Raw genomic sequence first — 19,989 nt, 5'->3', positions numbered from 1 at the left:
ATACCTTCCTGATAATCAAAATCTGAAATTAGAATATGAAATAATTTAACTAGATTTTTTATTTTTTAGAGACAGGATCTCACTCTGTCACCCAGGCTGGCATGCAGTGGTGTGATCTTGGCTCACTGCAACCTCTCCACGCTCAGCTAATTTTTATATTTTTGTAGAGATGGGGCTTTGCCATGTTGCCCAGGCTGGTCTTCAGTTCCTGAGTTCAAAGTGATCCGCCCGCCTTGGCCTCCCAAAGTGATGGGATTATAGGCATGAGCCACCATACCTTGCCTTAGATGATTTTTAAAAAGTTTATTCACAATTCCAAAGGAAACAAGATTTTAGGCTTGTTTTAGAAATATCACAGACTAATTGAAGTTGCTTTTAAAGATGATGGCATAAGTATCATTAAATTCAAATGCTTGTGGTTTCTCTTCTGCATATCTAAAAAAAAAGTTGATGTCAAAAACTGAAACCACTCATGCCTGTAATCCCAGCACTTTGGGAGGCCAAGGTGGGCAGATCACCTGAGGTCAGGAGTTTGAGACCAGCCTGGCCTTTATGGTGAAACCCTGTCACTTCTGAAAATACAAAAATTAGCTGAGCATGGTAGTGGGTGCCTGTAATCCCAGCTAGGAGGCTGAAGCAGCAGAATCACTTGAGCCCGGGAGGTGGAGGTTGCAGTGAGCTGAGATCGCACCAGTGTACTCCAGCCTGGGCAACAAGAGTGAAACTGTGTCTCAGACAAACAAAAAAACAAACAAAAAAACCCAAAGGTTATTAACTTCTAAATGATTCAGTTGTTTAAATCTAAAATGGAACAGTAAACCATTTTATTCACTGTCATCCTTTACACAAATCAAGAGCTTTTTTTGGCCTTCATGACTTTCATATTTTTTAACCTGAGAATACTGTCTTTCTTTAAGCCCATCTAAAGTCTGATTTTCAGGACGTCCCCCAATCCATTTTTTTTTTAAAGTCATCTTAGGTTCCTCTATCCAACACTGATATTTTTCTTTCTTTTCTAACAGTTTGGTAATCTATTAGTACTATATCATATACTGTTATTAATTGCTTTATAATATGTAAGGTTTTTTTTTTTTAATAGGATTATAAGCCCCTTGAAGACTCTTTTACTGGGGCTTGAAAACTACTTAGTGAAATTAAAATTTAGAGACCCAGTGGTTGAATTTTAGCTAATGTTGAAACACTTAATAGCATAAGAAAAAGCCTATGCAGAATTTCCGTGTTTAGTTTCTACTTTTTTCTTTGACAATATGATCATTTGTCTTCATCTGATGTATTGTAAAATTTGCAAATAATAGTAATATACCCACTTTAAAACTGAAAAATAAAAAGATTTTTCCATCATCCTTACATTCTTAATACCACCATCTTCTAAATTTTGGAGTCTCCCTTTTGTTGTTTTTCAGTGCATTTGCCAGTGTCTTTGTCATTAGCCTTCAGAAGTGGTAAATAATTTTAAAATGTGTATTTCAGAGTGAAATTTCTCATTAGAAATAAAAATCAGGAGATACATTCTAGTAAATGTACTTACTGTACCTCAGTAGTGTACTTTTTACTTTGTTACATTCATATGAACACCAAAAAGTTTAATAAATAAAATAGAATATATTTTAACATGTTTAAGAAGTATGTCTGTGACAACATCTAATTGAGCTGTTGGTAAAATTAGTTTATAGTCATCAGCTTCGCTTTCTATATTCTTCATTCCCCATACAAAATACTTGTCATACCCAGTGGGTGTTCCAGACTTAGCATGTTTTAAAATCGAGGTAGCGTTGTCATATTTTGTTTTGATTGGCTTTTGCTCAGGGGAAGTTTGGGTCCATATCATAGATCTGTTTGCCTTCTTCACTGAAGCTAATGACTTCCTGTTATATGATAGGCTTTCACTGCTTCTTCATGTGGGGGCATCTCTGCAATGTAAATTGCTGTTTTCCAGTTATTATTTTACTTAAATTAAAACGAAGTTTCTGAAGACACTCAGGAAATGTGTGAATTTACCGAGTATAAAGCCTTAGAACCCTTGAGTAGAAAAACGTCAAATCACAACTAGGGAGGTGAGTATCTTACATTACATAGGGAGGCTGGCAAATCTTACATTGTACTTCATCATGTAGCACTACTCATGTACTCATTTTTAGAAGCTACATGTGTATTATATACTAATGCTGTATCTCTCAAATAATGAAAAATTGATAATTCAGAGCCACTTTTTATTTGGCATGGGATGTGATTGTATTTGCATTACCACATATTAAGACCTAAAGGGAGTTAAATTTTGTGGTCTAGTAGTTTTCAGTGGAACCTTGTTTTTTTTTTTTTTTTTTTTTTTGAGACAGGGCTCATTCTGTTGCTCAAGCTGGAGTGCAGTGGTGCGATCTCGGCTCACTGCAGCCTCCACCTCCCGGGTTCAAGCGATTCTCCTGCCTCAGCCTCCCAAGTAGCTGGGACTGCAGGTGGGCAATACCACACCTGGCTAATTTTTTTATTTTTAGTAGAGACAGGGTTTTGCCATGTTGGCCAGGCTGGTCTCAAACTCCTGACCTCAGGTGATCTGCCCACCTCAGTCATACAAACTATTGGGATTACAGGAGTGCTTGAGCCACCACCCCTGGCCCATTTTTTTTCCCCCCAAACATCTATATGGCACTGCAATATAGAATACAAATAAAAAATAACATTTTTGTATAACTTTAAGTAGACATTTACAACATTAACTTAGCATAAAGCGGATTGGCTCTTAAATTGTCGTTTATTTTCAGGGTAGGCTCTTAAATTGTCTTATCTTCACGACATTCTGTTGCCACTTTATTCCTAGTATTTAACAGTGCCTCGTACATAGCAGATTCCAAATGTATCTTAGTGAAATAAATGAATGAATGACTTAGGCCATTTTAATATACTCAGTAATTTGAAATTGAATAACTGATGATGATTGTAGTTTCTCAATCTCTGCATTAAATTTCTATTTTGTTTTGATTGTACACTGTCCACCAAAACTGGAATAGTTGTTTTAGTTGGTTCTTGAGACGAATCAGGACACTCTCAAATTGAACTGTGACTTTGAAAAAAGAAGTGGATAATGTTTCAACGCTGAATTAGTAACATTTCATATTTGCATTCTTTTTTTTGAGACAGAGTCTCACTCTGTCACTGAGGCTGGAGTGCAGTGGTGCAATCTCGGCTCACCGCAACCTTCGCCTCCTGGGTTCAAGCGATTCTTGTGCCTCAGCCTCCCAAGTAGCTGGGACTATAGGCATGTGCCACCATGCCCAGCTAATTTTTGTGTTTTAGTAGAGACAGGGTTTCACCACACCTAGCTAATTTTTGTATTTTTAGTAGAGACAGGGTTTTGTCATGTTACCAGGCTGGTCTTGAACTCCTGACCTCAGGTGATCCACCTGCCTTGGTCTCCCAAAGTGCTGAGATTACTGGCGTGAGCCACCGTGCCCAGCCTTCTTTGTGTTCTCTATGATAAATATAAAATAAGTCAAACAGGAGATATCACTATTTCTTGATAATTTCTAAAACAACAGTACGATATATTATGAGTCCCTTTGTCTAACAGCTTCACTGAGGTATAACTGGCATATAGTGAATTACACAATTTAGTAAGTTTTGATATATTTGAAATCATTACCACATTCAAGATAGTGACCGTACCCATCATCTCCGGAATTTTCTTCATGCCCCTGTATTATCTTTCCTTCATGCCCCTCCACACTCCACCATCTCAAAGTAACCATTGATCTACTTAATGTAACTACAGATTGATTGTTTTGTGTTTTCTAGAGTTTTATATAAATGGAATTACACAGTATGTACTTTTCTTTATGGTCTGGCTTCTTTCACTCAACATAATTATTTTGAGATTCTTCTCTGTTGTTGCATGTATAAATAATTCATTCTTTTTTTTGTAGTAATATTCCATTATATGGATATGCCAGAATTTATCATTCATTTGCTGATGAACATTTGGATTATTTACAGTTTTATTTACAAATAAAGCTGCTATATTAGTGTATGAGTCTTTATATGGACATATATTTTCATTTCTTTTGGTTAAATACTTAGGATGACTAGGTCACAGGGTAGGTATCAGTTTTACCTTTTTTTGGGAATAACATGTTTATCATAAAGGGCTAATTTTCTTAATATACAAAGAGATCTTGTAACTTGGTAAGAGTAAGACCAAAAATCCAACAAAAATATGGGCAGAGGACAAAACCAGGTAGCTAATATCAAAAGATATACAAATGGCTTTAAGCATAAGAAAATATTTTTGGGAAGCTGAACAAAAAATATATTGTTTAAAATGTAAACCTCTAGAGTCAGTCTGCTTGGGTTTGTATGTTCTGTAACAATCAGTGTAATCAAGTTCCCTAACCTTCTTGTGCTTCAGTTTTCTCATCAGTAAAATGTGGATAATAATAGCAATATTATCTACCTCAAGGGACTGTTACGAGTATTAGATAAGTTAATATACGTGAAGTTCTCAGAACAGTATCTGACACACAGTAAGTGCTCTATGAAAGTTTATTTTTATTATTATTCAAATACAAATTTAAACGAGAACATTTTTTGGTTATCAGATTGACAGGGATTAAAAAGCTCAGTAATACACAACAGTGGCAAAGATATCTGGAATCACTGTCATATACTATAGGCAGGAACACAAATTGTGCAATTTCTTTGGAGGACAAGTTGACTGTACATCTTAAAATGATAAATGTTCATACTTTTTCATTCATTCAATTTTAAATAATTTATCTTTGCTCTTCACAGTATTAATTATATTGTCAAAAAATAGCGGTCTGGTTAAATAAATGATATAGCCACACAGTGGGATGTCATAAAGCCATAAAAAAAGAAAAGAGGAGCACCTCTCCATAAGCTCATCTCTAAGACACATTATTGGGTTAAAAAAAAAAAAGTTGCAGAGCAGTGTTTATGGTATGCCGCTTATATTGCTATAAATAAGTTGTGTATGTGTTGGTGTAACTACACATGCATATGCACATATTAATAAACACATTTTGCTTCAAAATGCTTAGACTTTTCTAGAAGGATGCACAAGAAAGGGAATAGTAGTTGCTTCTGAAGAGGGACTAAAAAAAGGGATTAGGAGATTGGAAATCAGATCTCAGTATGACTGTGGTTGGGTTTGGTTGTGTACACTTTTATACTGCTTGAGTATTTATTTCTTGTCAAGAGAATATTTACATTAAAAAATTTGTAGTATGTAATTATAGATTCACGGGAAGTTGAAAGATTCGTGCAGAGAGGTACCATATACCCTTCATCCAATTTCAAACGCTGCGGATAATATCTTATATAACCCTAGTGCACTATCAAAACCATGAAATTGATGTTGTACAATCCACAGAGTTTATTCAGATTTCACCATTTTTACAGGTACTCATTGTATGTGTGTAATTGTTTGCATTTTTATCATGTGTGGTTTTGACCACCACAATCAAGATACAGAACTGTTTCATCACAACAGAAATCCCTGTATAGTCATATCTCTCATCCTAACCACTGGCAACCTAACTCCTGGCCTTAAAGAGCATATAGTCTTTTTTTTTTTTTTTTTTAATTATTATTATACTTTAAGTTCTAGGGTACATGTGTGCACTGTGCAGGTTTGTTACATATGTATACATGTGCCATGTTGGTGTGCTGCACCCATTAACTCGTCATTTACATTAGGTATATCTCCTAATGCTATCCTTCCCCGCTACCCCCTCCCCACAATAGGACCCGGTGTGTGATGTTCCCCTTCCTGTATCCTAGTGATCTCATTGTTCAGTTCCCACCTATGAGTGAGAACATGCGGTGTTTGGTTTTCTGTTCTTGCGATAGTTTGCTGAGAATGATGGTTTCCAGCTGCATCCATGTCCCTATAAAGGACACGAACTAATCCTTTTTTATGGCTGCATAGTATTCCATGGTGTATATGTGTCACATTTTCTTAATCCAGTCTATCACTGATGGACATTTGGGTTGATTCCAAGTCTTTGCTATTGTGAATAGTGCTGCAATAAACATACGTGTGCATATGTCTTTATAGCAGCATGACTTATAATCCTTTGGGTATATACCCAGTAATGGGATGGCTGGGTCAAATGGCATTTCTAGTTCTAGATCCTTGCGGAATCGCTACACTGTTTTCCACAATGGTTGAACTAGTTTACAGTCCCACCAACAGTGTAAAAGTGTTCCTATTTCTCCACATCCTCTCCAGCACCTGTTGTTTCCTGATTTTTTAATGATTGCCATTCTAACTGTGTGAGATGGTATCTCATTGTGGTTTTGATTTGCATTTCTCTGATGGCGAGTGATGATGAGCATTTTTGCATGTGTCTGTTGACTGTATGAATGTCTTCTTTTGAGAAGTGTCTGTTCATATCCTTTGTCCGCTTTTTGATGGGGTTGTTTGTTTTTTTCTTGTAAATTTGATTGAGTTCTTTGTAAGTTCTGGATATTAGCCCTTTGTCAGATGAGTAGATTGCAAAAATTTTCTCCCATTCTGTAGGTTGCCTGTTCACTCTGATGGTAGTTTCTTTTGCTGTGCAGAAGCTCTTTAGTTTAATTAGATCCCATTTGTCAATTTTGGCTTTTGTTGCCATTGCTTTTGGTGTTTTAGACATGAAGTCGTTGCCCATGCCTATGTCCTGAATGGCATTACCTACGTTTTCTTCTAGGGTTTTTATGGTTTTAGGTCTAACGTTTAAGTCTCGAATCCATCTTGAATTAATTTTTGTATAAGGAGTAAGGAAAGGATCCAGTTTCAGCTTTCTACTTATGGCTAGCCAATTTTCCCAGCCCCATTTATTAAATAGGGAATCCTTTCCCCATTTCTTGTTTTTGTCAGGTTTGTCAAAGATCAGATGGCTGTAGATGTGTGGTGTTATTTCTGAGGGTTCTGTTCTGTTCCATTGGTCTATATCTCTGTTTTGATACCAGTACCATGCTGTTTTGGTTACTGTACCCTTGTAGTATAGTTTGAAGTCAAGTAGCGTGATGCCTCCAGCTTTGTTCTTTTGGCTTAGGAGTGTCTTGGCAATGGGGGGTCTTTTTTGGTTCCATATGAACTTTAAAGCAGTTTTTTCCAATTCTGTGAAGAAAGCCATTGTTAGCTTAATGGGGATGGCATTGAATCTATCAATTACCTTGGGCAGTATGGCCATTTTCACAATATTGATTCTTCCTATCCATGGGCATGGTATGTCCTTCCATTTGTTTGTGTTCTCTTTTATTTCACTGAGCAGTGGTTTGTAGTTCTCCTTGAAGAGGTCCTTTACATCCCTTGTAAGTTGGATTCCTAGGTATTTTATTCTCTTTGAAGCTATTGTGAATGGGAGTTCATTCATGATTTGGCTCTCTGTTTGTCTGTTACTGGTGTATAAGAATGCTTGTGATTTTTGCACATTGATTTTGTATCCTGAGACTTTGCTGAAGTTGCTTATCAGCTTAAGGAGATTTGGGGCTGAGACAATGGGGTTTTCTAAATATATAATCATGTCATCTGCAAACAGGGACAATTTGACTTCTTCTTTTCCTAACTGAATGCCCTTTATTTCTTTCTCTTGCCTGATTGCCCTAGCCAGAACTTCCAACACTATGTTGAATAGGAGTGGTGAGAGAGGGCATTCCTGTCTTGTGCCAGTTTTCAAAGGGAATGCTTCCAGTTTTTGCCCATTCAGTATGATATTGGCTGTGGGTTTGTCATAAATAGCTCTTATTATTTTGAGATATGTTCCATCAATACCGAATTTATTGAGAGTTATTAGCATGAAGGGCTGTTGAATTTTGTCAAAGGCCTTTTCTGCATCTATTGAGATAATCATGTCTTTGGTTTAGTTTATATGCTGGATTATGTTTATTGATTTGCGTATGTTGAACCAGCCTTGCATCTCAGGGATGAAGCCCACTTGATCATGGTGGAGAAACTTTTTGATGTGCTGCTGGATTTGGTTTGCCAGTATTTTATTGAGGATTTTTGCATTGATGTTCATCAGGGATATTGGTCTAAAATTCTCTTTTTTTGTTGTGTCTCTGTCAGACTTTGGTATCAGTGTGATGTTGGCCTCATAAAATGAGTTAGGGAGGATTCCGTCTTTTTCTATTGATTGGAATAGTTTCAGAAGGAATGGTACCAACTCCTCCTTGTACCTCTGGTAGAATTTGGCTGTGAATCCATCTGGTCCTGGACTTCTTTTGGTTGGTAGGCTATTAATTATTGCCTCAATTTCAGAGCCTGCTATTGGTCTATTCAGGGATTCAACTTCTTCCTGGTTTAGTCTTGGGAGAGTGTGTAAGTGTCCAGGAAATTATCCATTTCTTCTAGGTTTTCTAGTTTATTTGCGTAGAGGTGTTTATAGTATTCTCTGATGGTAGTTTGTATTTCTGTGGGGTCAGTGATGATATCCCTTTTATCATTTTTTATCACGTCTATTTGATTCTTCTCTCTTTTCTTCTTTGTTAGTCTTGCTAGCAGTCTATCAATTTTGTTGATCTTTTCAAAAAACCAGCTCCTGGATCCATTGATTTTTTGGAGGGTTTTTTGTGTCTCTATCTCCTTCAGTTCTGCTCTGATCTTCGTTGTTTCTTGCCTTCTGCCAGCTTTTGAATGTGTTTGCTCTTGCTTCTCTAGTTCTTTTAATTGTGATGTTAGGGTGTCAATTTTGGATTTTTCCTACTTTCTCTTGTGGGCATTTAGTGCTATAAATTTTCCTCTACACACTGCTTTAAATGTATCCCAGAGATTCTGGTATGTTGTATCTTTGTTCTCATTGGTTTCAAAGAACATCTTTATTTCTGCCTTCATTTCGTTATGTACCCAGTAGTCATTCAGGAGCAGGTTGTTCAGTTTCCATGTAGTTGAGCGGTTTTGATTGAGTTTCTTAGTCCTGAGTTCTAGTTTGATTGCACTGTGGTCTGAGAGACAGTTTGTTATAATTTCTGTTTTTTTACATTTGCTGAGGAGTGCTTTACTTCCAACTATGTGGTCAATTTTGGAATAAGTGTGATGTGGTGCTGAGAAGAATGTATATTCTGTTGTCCTGCAGTGGAGAGTTCTGTAGGTGTCTATTAGGTCCGCTTGGTGCAGAGTTGAGTTCAATTCCTGGATATCCTTCTTAACTTTCTGTCTCGTTGATCTGTCTAATGTTGACAGTGGGGTGTTAAAGTCTCCCGTTATTGTATGGGAGTCTAAGTCTCTTTGTAAGTCTCTGAGGACTTGCTTTATGAATCTGGGTGCTCCTGTATTGGGTGCATATATATTTAGGATAGTTAGCTCTTCCTGATGAATTGATCCCTTTACCTCAAAATAAAGGGATGGAGGAAGATCTACCAAGCAAATGGAAAACAAAAAAAAGCAGGGGTTGCAATCCTCGTCTCTGATAAAACAGACTTTAAACCATCAAAGATCAAAAGAGACAAAGAAGGCCATTACATAATGGTAAAGAGCATATAGTCTTATAGGGGAGATAGTAGAGATATACCGACAATTCAGTACAAAGAACAAAAACAAGTGGCTGTGTGCAGTGGCTCACTCCTGCAATCCCAGAGCTTCAGGCAGCGAAGGCGGGCAGATCACTTGAGAGGTCAGGAGTTCAAGACCAGCCTGGCTAACATGGCGAAACCCTGTCTCTACTAAAAATACAAAAATTAGCTGGGCGTGGTGGTGCATGCCTGTAGTCCCAGCTACTCAGGAGACTGAGGCATAAGAATTGCTTGAGCCCAGGAGGTGGAGGTTGCAGTGAGCCGAGAATGCGCCACTGCACTCCAGCCTGGGCGACAGAGTGAGACTCTGTCTGAGAAACCAAAACCATAATGAGTGCCAAAAGAATGTATTTATTGCTTTGAGAGTTATGAGTGATCCGATATTTAAAAAAGGATCAGAAAAATCTTCATGGAAAGAATTAGTATAGTTATAAGGAGAACTGGCTATAGTTCTGACCCTGCATTAAACACCACTAACTAACTAGATGTATAAAATAAGAAAGGTGAGAGAAAGATTTTTTAGTGGTCCCTTTTAGTATAGTCTTAATACTGTGGATAATTTGGCATCATCCTTGAAGAAGGGCTGTGATTTTATTCACTTATCAAATGTTTGACCATTTTATGCCAGACACTGCTCTAGGCTCTGTAAATACCTCAGTGAACAAAACAGACAAAAATCCCTACCTTGATAAGACATACATTTTAGATGAGACAATTAAAAAGCAAGTAAGTTTACAGCATGTTAGAAGGTAAGTAGTAAAGAGGAAAAATAAACCAGAGAAAGGGGAATAAAGTGTGGGAGGAGTTACTCTTCTCTAAAGGATGGCCAGGAAAATTCACTGATAAAGTGACTTTTAAATAACAGGAAGCTAGTCAGTGTAGGAGATCTGCACACCAATACAAATCATTCTAGGCCCAGGGAATAGCAAATGCCAAGTCCTTGAGGTTGGAGCGTACCTGCGGTATCTACATTTGAAGAAGCTTGTCATTGGAGTTGAGTAAAGGGCTGGGTAATGGAGGATGAAGTCAGAAAGGTAACGATGGCAGTGGTGATGGGCTGGTCGTGGTGCCAGGTCAAGCAGGGTCTTATAGACCGTTTTAAGGACTTCAGCTTTTAGACTAAGTGATATGTGATACAGAAAGACATTGGATGAGTTGGAACAGAATAGTGACATGATTGGACTTTTGAAGAATCAGTCTGGCAACTGTTGCGAGTAGGCTGAAGGAGAACAAGGGCAGAAGCAGTGAAACCACCTAGGAGACTGTTGCAGTAATTCAGGTGAGAGGTGATGACTTAGACCAAAATGGTAGTAGTGGAGGTGGTGAGTAATTGACATGTTGAGGTCAGCAGGATTTGGGGGACCAGGAAACAGGGAGAGAAAAAAGAGGGAGGCACAGAGGTTAAGGGTGATACAGAGTTTGTGGCCTGAGCACCTAGAAGACTAGTTACCCATTTGCTGTGATGGGTAAAACTATGATGGAAGAGTTTGGAGGAGAGAAGTTGGATCTTGGACAAAGTAAATTTAAGATATATCTTAGGTATTCTAAGTGAGATGACGGCTAACTATCTGAGTCTGGAGTTCAAAGGAAAGGAATGGGCTAGAGATTTAAGTTTGGGAATTATGTATAGATGCTATTTAAAGAAATCAGATCAGATGATTTCACTAAGGGAATAAGCATAAATAGGCGAAGGTTCAGGACTGAGATTTGGGGCACTACAACATTTAAAGATTGAGAAATGAGGAACCAGCAAAGGAAACTTAGAAGGATAAATCACTGAGGCAAGAGGAAAAACAGGAGAACATGGAATCTTGGAAGCCAATGAAGAAAGTGTTTCGAGAGGAAGGAGTAATGAACCTCTGTCAAATGCTGCTCGTAGTTCCAGTAAGAGGAGAACTGGGGCCGGGTGCGGTGGCTCAAGCCTGTAATCCCAGCACTTTGGGAGGCCGAGACGGGCGGATCACGAGGTCAGGAGATCGAGACCATCCTGGCTAACACGGTGAAACCCCGTCTCTACTAAAATATACAAAAAATTAGCCGGGCGAGATGGCGGGCGCCTGTAGTCCCAGCTACTTGGGAGGCTGAGGCGAGGGAATGGCGTAAACCCGGGAGGCGGAGCTTGCAGTGAGCTGAGATCCGAGCGAGACTCCGTCTCAAAAAAAAAAAAAAAAAAAAAAAAGAGGAGAACTGGTAATTGAATTGGTCATTCTAGTTTGCAATGTGGAATTCTGTAGTGATTCTGACAAGAGCAGGTTTGATAGAGTGGTGGGGAAATAGACTCATTGGAATGGATTTAAGAGAAAGGGAAGTGAGAAATTGGAGATGGGCAGAAAGAATCATTTTTCTGAGGAATTCTGCTGAAGAGGGAAGGAGAGAAATGGAACAGTAACTTAAGGGATATGTTCAAAGATTTTTTGTTTTTTGTTTTTGTTTTGATGTGTTTGTAGGAGGCTGAGAAAAAAAATGGAAAATTTGATGGGATGGGGAAGAGGTAATGGTGGTTAATGGAGATCTAGTGCATAACTAAAAAGGTTGGGTTTTGTGTAGAGCAGAAATAATTCACACTAGTAATGAAAGAGGAATCAGAATATGTGGGCACAGATGTAGTTAGGTAGATGTGGTTGTGAGAGTTTGTAGAAGTTCTTTTCTTATTGCTTCTAGTATTTTATTAGCAAGATAGGACAAGATCATCAGGTAAAAGTGAGGATGAGAGGGAAGGTGATGGAAGATTGAGGAGCAAAAGGTATGAAATAGTTATGTAAAAGAGTGGCAGAATGAATGAATCAGGAAAATAAGGTGTAATTGTCAGTCAGCATTAAGGAAACTCATTTGAGGCTCCTGGCCATGAATTAAAAGAGAAACCAATTTATCAGACATCGTGTATTTGTGTGTGTGTGTGTGTGAGAGAGAGAGAGAGAGCAAGCGAGAGGGCGAGCATATGTCCATCCAGCCACGTGCAGCTGTGTAGCTATCAACATAGAATAGGCAGAAAATTTGCGTTGTAACAACTTTAGCCAAGCAAGTTTGACACAGTCAGAAGGAAGACAAGTAGTTAAGGGTGTATGCAAAGGAAGGGAGTGAGTAAATGATTGAATATGGATTTAATTTGGATAAGAAGGGGATTGAGGACATGGGAAGGTAAAAGGAAGTGCAGAAGTCATCAGATTAGTGGACTGCAGGTCTGTTGGGTTGGCAGATTGTTGGAGTTAGGGTATTAGATGTAGTGAGCTGGTATCAGAGTGTGATGCTTAAAAATAGTATTTTGAGGTTGGGTGCCATGGCTTATGCCTATAATCCTGGCACTTTGGGAGACTGAGGCAGGTGGATCACTTGAGGTCAGGAGTTTGAGACCAGCCTGGCCAACATGGTGAAACCCCGTCTCTACCAAAAAATACAAAAGTTAGCCGGGTGTGGTGGTGCATGCCTTTAGTCCAAGCTACTCAGGAGGCTGAGGTGGGAGGATCACTTGAGTCCAGTGAGCTGTGATTGCACCACTGCACTCCAGCCTGGGCAACAGAGTGAGACCCTGTCTCAGAACAAAACAAAACAAAAAAATAGCATTTTGGAAGCGTTGCATTTATTAAAATTGAGAAGTTTTAAGGTTTGACTATATGGGAATGAGTGTAAAATAGGGTTGAGGGTAGGATCAGTGGAAGATCCTAGATTTACTGAAGGGCAGAACTTCCTTTCTGATAATAAGAAACTGACAAGCAAGGATTTGGAAAGGATTGTTTGTGTGGATGATGAGAATCTCAAGCATTATGACAGTAATGATGGTGTAATGAGCAAGCAGCTAAAATGTTCAAGAAATAAAGTGGAGAGCTTGATAGATAACTGCAATAAAGAACGGTTACAGTCTGATGATGAGATTTCAGTTTGGATGTTTTTAGGGAAGAGTTAGGAAGAACTGTCTGGAATGGGCAACTAGGATTGATAAAGAATAGAAACTTTTAATCTGAGGAATTGAGCCACCATTATCAGGCCTAGAGAGGCACTGAAATGAAATAATTACCTGTGGAAGCTACTCGCTATGTGGGCTCTAGACTGACACCAAGTAGCCATAAAATGCCATGGGCTAGACACTATAACTTATACCCTGTAGTTCAACAGTATATAGTCAATCACTAATCAATGCTGTTTCTGTAAACCAATGAGAATTCCTGTCAAACAATTGTGTATCAGTCTGCTCCTTGTCCCCCTTTGCCTTTAAAAACCTGCTGGTAACAAAGGCTGAGTGGGGCACTCCCCAAGGCAACTTGGAAATGTGTCCTAGGCTGCAGGTCTCAACCTTGGCTCAAATAAATTCTCTATATTAACTTTACTTCAGTTTCTTCGTTTAGGTCAATAGGATCAAGAGAACCTACCTTCACCTCCAGGCCCTGTGGTATGAGGAGTTGGGAGGGAAAACACATAACACGTGAGAAAGCTTCAGGGGAAATGCTGCGCTGATAACAGAGAGCCAAGTTGTAGTTAGAGCAAGAATGACTTTAGTAGAACCAGTGAAGAACATCCCAAATAGAGGAAACACCGTAAACAGAGGCACAAAAGGTGCACTATTTGGTGTTGGAGAATAGCAAAAACTCTAGTGCAGTTTAGAATTTAAGGTTTATCCCAGCTTGATGACTTCGTAGTCACATCCCTTTTAGTATCACATAGAATTTATAGGCATTCTCTATATTTTAACGTCCAGCAATTTTTCATAGGAATGAACATCAATCCCAAGATTGAAATCAGTGGGACATGGCTTAATACTGATCCTGAACCATTAATAATGATTTTTGTTACAGCTTCCCAACCACTTCTTCAATTTAGTTGTAGCTCTGGGCATGCAATGTGGAATAATGACATCTCTCCTCCCTTATGAGCCCTACCTCCCACCAAGTCTTTCAGGAATACCCGAATCAGAGAAAAATACTAATTATAAAAAATAAGCATAGAGTTGTTCCATCTCTTTCCCAAAGTATTTCTAGAATTTTTTTCACCTAGTTTATATTACTACATTTAAATTACTCACTAATAGAATAACAGTGTTCTTAAAATATTTTTAGAAATCCAAGAGGCCATGTTGGTTCTTAAGCACCTTTTGTTGTCCATCAGCTAGATGTATTTTATCACAAATATGTTTCAGTTAGGTGTCTTTCAACTTTAAGTATCAGAAAGCCCAATTCAAACAACCTTACACAATGAAGAGATTTATTAGCTTAACATAACTAGAAGTCCAGAGGAAAGGCAGTCTTTAGAATTAGTCAGTTAGTACCTTAATGAAGACACCAAAGATTTAGATCATTTCCGTTGTTCCTCTCTGCTGTCCACAGTGCTGGCTTTATTCCAGGGTGGGATTCTCAGATTCTCGTCATGCGGTGGTTACTAGGAAGGAACTATATGTTCTATAAAGAGGAAAAAGTCTGGCTTCCTCCTAACAGAAAGGACAACCTTAACCAGAGGCCACCAGCAAACCTCTTCTCCTATCTCATTGACATGATTCCTCCTCATATCTGAGTCAGTTTCTGGCAGTGAGGATAGATCAACCATTGAGCTAAAGTTAGTTCTCCCAGTTTTTGCCACTCAGAGTTGTGGCATGGATATTGGAGAACACAGTCACAATGTCTGCTTACAGTGTTTGCCTTGGTTGTGTTCTAATGCTCTGAGGTTCTTTATTCATTCTTATCTGTTACATTTTTATAGTGAGTTAAAATATGCTAGTCATACTTTATTGGTTTAATTGCCATGTTCAGAGCTTTCTGTCATAGAGTACAGCAATTATTAAACATTCCTTTCTAAAAAAGAGGAAAATGTTGGAATAGTGAAAAGATTGAAGATAGTTGGCAAATTTGAATCTTACCTCCTTATAACCCCAATAGTTTTTAACCTCTTTCACCTCCAGTAATTGACTTAGCTATCATTTATGTAGAAACTTGAGTAATTTGATTTGTATCTCCTTTCTCTCTGTCAAAAGTTGCCTGAAGCATTGTGGTAAAGTAGAAAGTGGACTGGGTTGTGATTAAGTTTCACATTAATTCTAGCTCCACTGCTTTCCAGATATGTGTGATCATGGGCAAGTAACTTCATCTCAGACCTTCTGTTTTCTTCTCTGTAAACCTGGAGAGAACTACCTGTCTTCTTATCAAGTTGTTTTTATTGGACTTAGCATAGTGAAAACTCTCAAACCGTGTTTTTTTCTACTCCCACACCACCACAAAAATAATCATCAATACAGAAAAAGACTTCTGTGACCAAAGGTGTGGAGGTTTTTCTCTGTACACCAAGCAGCGCACACCAGCCGGGTATCCTCCAGTTCAATTCTGGCAGTATCTACCTGGAGAATTTAAGAACAGTGCCAACCCATCCTTCATATATCAGTCACAAGTCCGGGCCACCCCATCCTTCAGACAGCAGTTGTAAATCTGGGCTTCTGGAACTTCTGACCGACTGGCTTCAAGCTGGGTTCCTCTTTGGGCCCACTTCCTCTTTGGGCTCGATTAATTTGCTGGAGTGGTGCACAGAACTCAGGGAAATACTTACTTAACCTTTACTGGTTTATTATAAAGGATGTATGTAGAGGATACAGATGAAGCAATGCATAGGGTGAAGTATGAGGGAAGGGATGCGGAGCTTTCATGTCCTCCCTGGGCATGCTACCCCCTGGGAACCTCCACATGTTCAGCTCTCCAGAAGCTCTCTGAACCAGTTTTCTTGGATTTTTAAAGAAGCCTCATGACATCAATATTCCTTTCTCCAAGGTATGAGGCAGGACCCTCTCGGGAGGGTCTTAAGACCTACTGTCAGAAAGGCTGGAAAGATTAGAGTCCTGCTGTAGAGCCGGTAAAAGGAGAAGAGGAGAAGGTCAGAGGCCTGCCTCTGAGGCCTCACACCCTCAGCATTATAACAAAAGACAAACAAGGGCTGTGGGGGTTAGGAGCCAGGAACCGTGAATGGAAACCAATGTTTATATATCATAATGCTGCAGAGTTAAATAAGCTAATATGAAAGAAATTTGATATAGAGTAGCAAACAATTTTAAATTTCCTGCATTATTATATTCTAATAGTAAAGGGTAGGCAGTTGAAGAGAGGAAACCTGAATAACAGAAGATTCTGTTGCTGAAAAATAAATAGTTGATCTTAGTTTCTGAGTATCTAAGGTATATCAGTAGAAGATAAGGATGTGTGCAGCTTTTTTGAAAGTACATGCTTAATGAATAGTTAGCTGCTAGTTAGTGTATCCAATGACTACTTCTCAAGTATTCCCTATAATTTTTTACTTACATTTTTGCCTCTTTTCTGACTAAAGCTGTTTTTAAAGGTCTCAACTAGGTATTGTAAGCTTTAAGGCTTTATGTAGCTTACAAGGTATGACAGACACATTTATTCCAATTATTGACTGTTTTCTCATATTCACTTTTTTTTTTTTTCCTTTCTTGGAATATCATTCTTTTGAAGAACCCCAGGGTTTTATACTGGGTGGAGTTTGGTTGTTATTACCAAAAGAAATAGCACATTTTATTGCTGAGAACCCTCAAGAGTAAGACTTCATATTTGGAGTAGAATGAAATTAAGATGACATTAAAGAATTTGACTTTTAAAAAACTAATATATCCATTCATGTCTTAGGTTAATGTTCATGGTGAATCTGAGTATGTTAATAAACTGCATTAGCTACAGTTTCTGTATCTCATTACTGTTGTTTTGAAACAGGGCATATATGCTTCTTAAATTGTTGTCATTCACCTTTTTATTTTGAGTTAGTAACTATTATCTGTCATGTTAGACTTGGGGCCATAGCTTTTTCTAAATGAAAAGACTGATCTTACCGTATTTTTTTCTTTTACATAAGAGATACTATTAATGTATATAAGCCTTGAAAGGAAAAGGATACTAATATGTGTTGACTGTGTTACTACCTACAAGCATACCAGACATTTAACATTTGTATCATTTCATTCTCCCTTCAACCTGATGAGAGAGTAGCTTTGTCCCCATTTTATAAAAGGAAACATTGAAACATAGAGATTAAGTAAACAAAATTACTAGAATGGAGAAATCCTGCTTTCTCCTTCCCTTTAACCCTCAGTGGGCATTTTTCATACCTGCTTTCATTTAATTAGACAACTCTTTGAAGAAGAAGATGTTATTATCCTTTTACAGATGAAGAAAAACATTAACATGAATGTACAATGTAAAGAATAAGAATATGAAAATGTATACTACATTATATAGGGAATATAAACCTATATAAAAGGTTTTTGCTTGGTTTTGTTTACATTGATTGATTCTCAAATGTTAAACCAACCTTGCTTTTTTTTCATATAAACACTACTTGGGGGCCGGGCATGGTGGCTCACCTGCGCAGTCTCAGCACTTCGGGAGGCCCAGGCGGGTGGATTGCTTGAAATCAGGAGTTCGAGACCAGCTTGGCCAACATGGTGAAACCCCGTCTCTACTAAAAATACAAAAAATTAGCCAGGCATGGTGGCACGCACCTGTAGTCCCAGTTACTCAGGAGGCTGAGGCAGGAGAATCACTTGATACCAGAAGGCAGACGTTGTAGTGATCAGAGATCGCCCCACTGCATTCCAGCCTGGGTGACAGAGACTCTGTCCCAAAAAACAAAACAAAACAAAACAAAATAGCTGGACCTGGTGGTGCATGACTGTAGTCCTAGCTACTCAGGAGTCTAAGGCAGAGAATCGCTTGAACTGTGGAGATGGAGGTTGCCAAGATGACCACTGCACTCCAGCCTGGGTGACAGAGTGAGACTCCATCTCAAAACAAAAACAAAAACAAAACAAAACAAAAAACCACAACTTGGTCTTGAGGTATTGTGCTTTTTACATATTGTTGGATTTGATTTATGTCATATTAAGTATTTTTGCGTCCATGTTCATAGGACAATTGGTCTGTAGTTTTCTTTTTTTTTTTTATATATATTTTTTATTATACTTTAAGTTTTGGGGTACATGTGCATAACGTGCAGGTTTGTTACATATGTATACTTATGCCATGTTGGTGTGCTGCACCCATCAACTCGTCAGCACCCATCAATTCATCATTTATATCATGTATAACTCCCCAACGCAATCCCTCCCTCCTCCCGCCTCCCCATGATAGGCCCCAGTGTGTGATGTTCCCCTTCCCGAGTCCAAGTGATCTCATTGTTCAGTTCCCACCTATGAGTGAGAACATGCGGTGTTTGGTTTTCTGTTCTTGTGATAGTTTGCTAAGAATGATGGTTTCCAGCTGCATCCATGTCCCTACAAAGGACGCAAACTCATCCTTTTTTATGGCTGCATAGTATTCCATGGTGTATATGTGCCACATTTTCTTAATCCAGTCTGTCACAGATGGACATTTGGGTTGATTCCAAATCTTTGCTATTGTGAATAGTGCCGCAGTAAACATACGTGTGCATGTGTCTTTGTAGTAGAATAATTTATAATCCTTTGGGTATATACCCAGTAGTGGGATGGCTGGGTCATATGGTACATCTAGTTCTAGATCCTTGAGGAATTGCCATACTGTTTTCCATAATGGTTGAACTAGTTTACAATCCCACCGGTCTGTAGTTTTCTTATAATATCTTAGTTTGGTTTTGATATAGGGTCATGGTGGCCTTGTAGAATGACTTGAGAAGTGTTCTCTCTTCTTCAATTTTCTGGATAAGCCTTTTAGAATTAGTATTATTTCTTCCTTAAATGTTTGTTAGAATTGACCAGTGAAGTCAGTTGGACCTGGAAGTTTTCTTTGTGGGGTGATTTTTAAATGCAGTTTCAATTTCTTTAATATATGTAAGGTTATTCAGGTTACCTGTTTCTTCTTGAGTGAGCCTTATAATTTGTCTTTCATGGAATTTGCCTATTTCATGTAAGTTGTTAAATCTATTGACATCAAGTTGCTCTTGACATTCTCTTACCCTTTTAATGTCTGTCTTTAATTTATCTCTCTCACTTGTGAAATTGGTAATTTATGTATTTCTCTCCACGTCCCTTCTCCGTTAGTCTGGCTAGTGATTTATCAATTTTATTGATCTCAGAGAGCCAATGTTTGCTTTCATTGACTTAATAACATTTTAAAAATAAATTTTAATTTTTAGAGCAGTTTTTGGTTCACAGCAATATTGAGTAGAAAGTACGGAGTTCTTATATCCCCCGCCACCAACCTTCCCCACTCCAGCATTTCACCCCAGAAGTGGTGTGTTTGTTACAATTGAACCTACACTGATGTATCATTATCACCCAAAGTCCACAGTTTACATTAGGGTTCACTCTTGATGTTGTACACTCTGTGGGTTTTGACTAATGTGTAATGGCATATATCTACCATTATCATATTGTCATACAAAATAGTTCCACTCTCCTAAAAATCCTCTGTGGTCCACCTGTTTATCCCTACCTCCCCGTTAACCTCTGGCAACCACTGATCTTTTCACTCTCTCCATAGTCTTTGCCTTTTCCAAAGTGTCATA

General features: G+C 38.4%; 1 protein-coding gene across 4 annotated transcripts in view; it reads left to right on the top strand.

The window, feature by feature from the left end:
- GLCE (glucuronic acid epimerase) overlaps positions 1-19,989 on the top strand; it is a 125,138-nt gene that overhangs the window by 13,105 nt on the left and 92,044 nt on the right. The window lies entirely within an intron of this gene.

Source organism: Trachypithecus francoisi, unplaced genomic scaffold, assembly GCF_009764315.1.
Source record: "Trachypithecus francoisi isolate TF-2019V2 unplaced genomic scaffold, Tfra_2.0 Lachesis_group3, whole genome shotgun sequence".
Lineage (NCBI taxonomy): Eukaryota > Metazoa > Chordata > Mammalia > Primates > Cercopithecidae > Trachypithecus > Trachypithecus francoisi.
Note: the sequence above shows the minus strand (reverse complement) of the source record. Positions and strands in the feature narration are given on the sequence as shown.